The sequence below is a fragment of the Felis catus genome, chromosome B4 (assembly GCF_018350175.1).
Source record: "Felis catus isolate Fca126 chromosome B4, F.catus_Fca126_mat1.0, whole genome shotgun sequence".
NCBI classification, from domain to species: Eukaryota; Metazoa; Chordata; class Mammalia; order Carnivora; family Felidae; genus Felis; species Felis catus.
The window spans coordinates 125,880,035-125,886,034 of NC_058374.1; positions in this window are offsets into that span (position 1 = coordinate 125,880,035).

The window sequence follows — 6,000 nt, forward strand, 5'->3', positions numbered from 1 at the left end:
CCTGAGAGTGGTGTGGCAATAGCCAAATGTTGTTCCAAGTTGATACAAAAGGTCAGGAGAACAGTCTTCGAGTGGTCCCAACATCTCCTTGTGTCCAGAAGCTTCTGCTCTGTTGCTTAATTTAAAGAATTAAAAAGTTGTGCCCAGTCTAGATAAGGAAATCACCTTGGATTTGGGGGATCTCCTAATACTCTCAGTGTGCACTCCAAGGGCCACACCCCAACCAGTTTCATCAGTGTTTTCACCAATAAATTTCTCTCCCTGAATGGAATTCTCCTATCAGCTATAAAGACACGGCTGCCTCCAAGGTTTTTACTACTTGCCTCCACTGCCTCAAGCAAAGCTCTATAACAGTACTGGAAACAGTTCGGTGGCTGAAACCATGAACATCAAGGCCACCTTCGATCGCCCCGTGGTCAGTAAGCACACATCTCTCCCCACCTCCAAGATGTCACGGCATAGGAGGGTCTGACAAAGGCACAACTTTGTTTGGATACAGCCTTATTTTGCCAGTTATCTTGTGTTGAGGGGTGCAAAGAAACAAGTTGGAAATCAGTGCAGCCTGAAGGCCAGGGTACCTTTGGTGGCGGGAGTGGGGGGGAGATGTCTGGCTGTTACTTGCGTTAGGGCTGGGATTGAAGTAGGAAGGAGTTGGAGAGCCAACGGATGAAGTACCAAGACAGGTTCAAAACATACTCTAAACCAGGACCCAGGGAGGATCTCTGTGTAAACAGGAGCGTACCAGCCTCCATGGAAACTTGGGAAGGAAACATGACCTTCCCCTGTTCTCACACATCTTTCAAATAATGGTGGTTGCATCACCCAATCCTTAACATTCAGAGAAGCAATATATGCCTCACGGGCCTGAGTGTGAATACTGGCCGTGGCTCGTATTACCTATGTGTCTTGGGCAAGTAATGTAATCTTCCGAGCCTCAGTTTCCTCCTATGTTAAAAAAAATGGGGGCAGTAATGCCTCCCTCAAAGGATTGCTGTAAGGATGAGATGAAATCACGAATCAAGGCACCGTGCCTCACTTCTAGAAACACTGGACAACAGTTTAAAAAATTCAGTCAGGTCTCGACAATAAGCACACTGCCTGGTACTTAAAGGCCTGTTAAACGCTTGTTGGCCCCTTGACCCATGCCCCCATGGACCCTCTCCAAGAACCCTGACCCGAGCTGGGCCAGCTGGGTTTTGTCCATCTAAAATTTGTAACAGGTACAAGAAATTCTGGTTCTCTGTTGGTGCTTGAGTCAAGATGACGGGTAAGAGCTGAGGCGGTCATTCTGTGTCCTGTACCCAGAGACGCACAGAGAGCCCGTGGACAGAGGGAAAGAGGAAAACAGAGGAGCAGAGTGGGAAGCAGAGATGAGAAGCCACTGCCAGAGAAGCGGGGGTTGGGGAGAAGTAAAGAAGGAGGAGAGAAGGAGCACACATTTGCTTCTCCTGAGACACCCTAGGATCCTCCCCCTGAATCCCCTTTTTGCCTAAGCGACTCACTGAGCCCAATCTAAGACATCCGTTCCGTCGGGTTTCCCCTCAGCTCGCCGATCCCTCTCCTTCCCTCTGCTTATGGGGATGCTGGTTCTTCCCAATGTGCCCTCCCCTCCCCTCCCCTCCCCTCCCCTCCCCTCCGGGCCTCTGGATAAAATACCATATGCAAATATACTTTTGACCTGCAAAGCACTGTACAGATCCTAGCCATTATTCATTCATAGGTCTGCCTATATCTTTGCCTGCTTCATGGGATTAGATCTGAGATAGGAACCATGTCTACTTAAATGCCCCCCAAAGCACTTGGAAGTCTGCTGGCCCTTGGAAAATGTTAACTAACTCCAAGTTGAGAAATCGCAAACACATTTCTTTTTCTAAAGCAGAGGATGCAGATTTCACAAGGAAAATAAATATGTTAAGAAATTACTCAATTTCTTAACTCACGTTCCCAGCTGTTCTTTGGAAACCCTGTGGATGGCATTTGGGGTGATTAACAAAGAAGAAATAATTTATGTGAGTGTCTGTGTGCTGTTTCTTAGAGTAGCTATTAAAAACACAACTAAAGAGCATGTGTTTTTCCATTCTCTGGAAAGCAAGAAATATAGAGCTGTTTTTTACTCAAACTTTTCCAAAGCAAATCACCTTTTGTGATGGAAAATGTTGCCCTAAGGAGAGAAGTTTTCAGAAAAATTATGAGAGAGTGAAAAAAAAACAGCACCAAAGAGAAGCCCTATTTCATGAGAACAAGAACCTTGCTCAGCAGGCCTGGATCTGTTTGCCGCCTCTGTTAATCAGCTGTCTCTCACCTGCATGAGCGTTGAAGTCAGACAGACCTGGGTTCGAATCCAGCTGTGCCTGTTGTTAGCTGAGTAGCCTGGGATATATCATCACCTCTCTAAGCCCCGGTGTCCTCAGCTGTAAAATGGGGATGAAATACTTTCCTCACAGGCTCCTGGAAAGACTAAATGAGGTTGTGTATTTAAAGTACCCTCCACGGGGCGCCTGGGTGGCGCAGTCGGTTAAGCATCCGACTTCAGCTCAGGTCACGATCTCGCGGTCCGTGGGTTCGAGCCCCGCGTCGGGCTCTGGGCTGATGGCTCAGAGCCTGGAGCCTGTTTCCGATTCTGTGTCTCCCTCTCTCTCTGCCCCTCCCCCGTTCATGCTCTGTCTCTCTCTGTCCCAAAAATAAAGTTGGAAAAAAAAAATTAAAAAAAAAAAAAGAATCTTTAAAGTACCCACCATGTTGGGGCTCCTGAGTGGCTCAGTCGGTTAAGCGTCCAGCTTCAGCTCAGGTGGTGACCTCATGGTTCGTGAGTTCAAGCCCCGCACTGGGCTCTGTGCTGACAGATTGGAGCCTGGAGCCTGCTTTGGATTTTCTCTCTCTCTCTCTGTCCCTCCCCCATTCGAGCTTTCCCTCCCTTTCTCAAAAATAAGTAAACATTAAAATTTTTTTTTAAATAATAAAATACCCACCATATTGTAAACTTTGAACACTGCACTGTTTCTCTAGTTGTTCCAAAGGTGCATAATCCCAGTAAACAAATAACACTGCTCTGTAAAGCACCTCCTGGGTCTAGGGACCATGCACTTCCTAGAGGCGCTTGCTAGAATATTCTAGACCTCAAAACTGAGACCTTCGGTCTCTCATTCTAGTATCTAACAGAATAGGGATTGGGTAAAGAAAGGTAAAGCTTTTTTCTCATTTTTATCATTCAAAAGAACATTGCCAAGTATAAAAGAAAGATGGGGGGGAGGCCCCATCTAGATGCATGATACCAGCACCTGCAATGCACGAGGCGGGAAATGTGGGGAGAAGGAGGAAGAGGGAAGTGGATTGGGAAAGAAGGGAGAAGAGAATCTCAACTTTATCTGTAATTTTTAAAATTTTTATTCACATAAAAATATATTTTTATTCACATATATTTGTATTCACATAAAAATATTTAAAGCAAATAAGATGAAATGTTAACAGTAATCCAAGGTGATAGGTACATGGACGTTTGTTCTAACATTCTTTGTACCTTTCTGTATGGTTCACTGTCAAAATTACATCTAACTACACGAATTATCTATTATAACCATAATAATGTTGCATGTAAAGGACCTCACCAGGGGTGCCTGGGTGGTTCAGCCGGTTGAGTGTCAGACTCTTGGTTTCGGCTCAGGTCATGAGCTCACCCGTTCGTGGGTTCAAGCCCCGCATCAGGCTCCACACTGGCAGCACGGAGCCTGCTTGGGATTCTCTCTCTCCTTCTCTCTCTACACTCCCCCCCCCCACTCTCTCTCTCTCAAAATAAATAAATATACTTTAAAAAAATAACTCCACCAGTATCCTGGCTACCCTCACAACTGATGTCATATCCTGGCATCGTGTGTGTGTGTTACTTGTCTTCATGCATGGGCATCGCCATTTTACATACGTGTGATCCGTGTCCACTTAGGGATACACGTATGATCCGTGTCCACTTAGGGATATGCAAGGGTGGCAGAGTAGCAGCCCCGGGGCGGGGTGGGGGGGGTGGGGGAGAGGACGGAGGGGTTCATTGGGCAGTTTGCTTAACATACACGAAAGGGCAGAAATCTGATTGTTCTCATTACAAGCATTCTGGGCTCTCTGGTCTCAAGTGCAGGCAGTCTCGAGGATTTTTGGTGTTGTTTTTATCAGCCCGGACGTTAAATCTGCAAGCTCTGCATCATAACATACCGTCTTCCTGCTTCAGCTCATCATTGGTCAGCGATCCATCGGTTCATTCTAGATGTCTATTGAGCACCTCTATGTACCTGGCCCTGTGCTAGGTTCCAGGAAGGCGAATGGGTCAGGCCAGGTAATCCGTCCCCCCCCCGCCCAACAACTCAGGGACGAATGTGAGAATCAGACAGGTAAGCAGCTCCTAAGAGGTTATGCAAGGTGATGAGGGATGGAGAGAAACAGCAGGTTTGGGGGGTGAGGGGTAACTCCCCAGGAGGGGGGGATAGCTGGAGGAAGTCTTAAAGGGAAAGTAATGGTTTGCTAACATTTCAAACTTGGGAGATCGCTTTAAAATCCAAGTGTTTTGGCTTCTCCTTCAAAAATCTTAAGATCTGGCAGGACTGGAGAAGAGCCCCCCAGGGCGAACATCAGCTAGACCTGAGCGGAGGGCTGTGGGCCTGAGCAGAGGAGAGTGGGAGGTGAAGGAACCTGGTGGCCAGACCTCTTTAGACCCCACTGGCACCACCTGCACAGGGACCACCTTCACACGCGCCTTTGGATTCTCACGACGTCAAGAGAAATGGCGCTTTGGCTCCTCCCGGCAGAGGAGACTTGATTCGGAGAAGCTCCTTTCCAGAATCTTTGAGGACAGAGGCAGAATTCAAAGTCCACTTTCTGATAATAAGTCCAGGCCTCCAGCCAGAGCCCTTCTCTAGGCCAGAGGAATCTGCCTCACAGGGGAGATATTGGGCACCAAGGGAGGCCACTTGGGGAGATAGGTTAGGAAGACGGAGAAGTTGGTTCTCTTTAGAGTATACCCCATGGCTCACTTCCTTCTCTATAACCTCATAGAGAGGTGTGCCTGGGTAAATAAAGAGACAGAAGAGGCTAGTTAAGGCATTCCCAGGTCCAAAGTGAGCTAAAAAGAGATGACAGCTGAGAAGGGTAATCAAAGAGGCCTTGACCTATTCTTGGTGAAAAGCTATAGAACGTCTGAAATGTTCACAGACTCAAACACAATAATAGGACATATATTGTGGTCGTGATGGTTCAATGAGTACCATGCCTCATTTCAGCACTTACCACTGGATCCCTACAATCCTCCTGGGAAGGAGACTTTCTACCCATATTTCAGACGTGAGAAACCACAGCTCTGAGAGAGTATGTGACTTGTCCAGGGTCATCCAGTTACTGACAGACAGCGCTGGAGTACAGGCCCCGGTTGTCTGACTCGGATGCCTATGATTTTTCCATGAACCATAGTCAGCTGCCTCCAACTTCCGAGAACCTAGCCTAAGAGGATAATCTCAAATTTAGAAAAAACCTTGTTATGTGTAATAGTGTTCACCCCTGGACGATGTATACTCTTACAAAAACGGACACAAGCTAAGCGTCTAACAGTTTATATAGTGCCTTGCCCAGCCTGGGCCTCGGCAAACATCTCTCAATTGAGCAAAAAGAAAATAGTTAAATTATGAGTCATCGGTCTTGATGGAGTATTAGACACCCTTTACTAAGTGCACTTAAGAAGAGTTTGTGGTGTGGGATGCCTGGGTGGCTCATTCGGTTGAATGTCCAACTCTTGAATTTGGCTTAGGTCATGATCCCAGGGATGTGGGATCAAGCCCCTCGTCAGGCTTTGCATGGAACATGGAGCCTGCTTGAGATTCTCTCTCTCTCTTCCTCTACCCCTCTTCCCTACTCACGCTCCTTGCTCTGCCTCGCTCAAAAATAAAAATAAAATATTGTTTTTCCAAAAGAAGAGTTTGTGATAATATCTCAAGTGCTTTTCGTAGTTACAGAAAATACAATTAT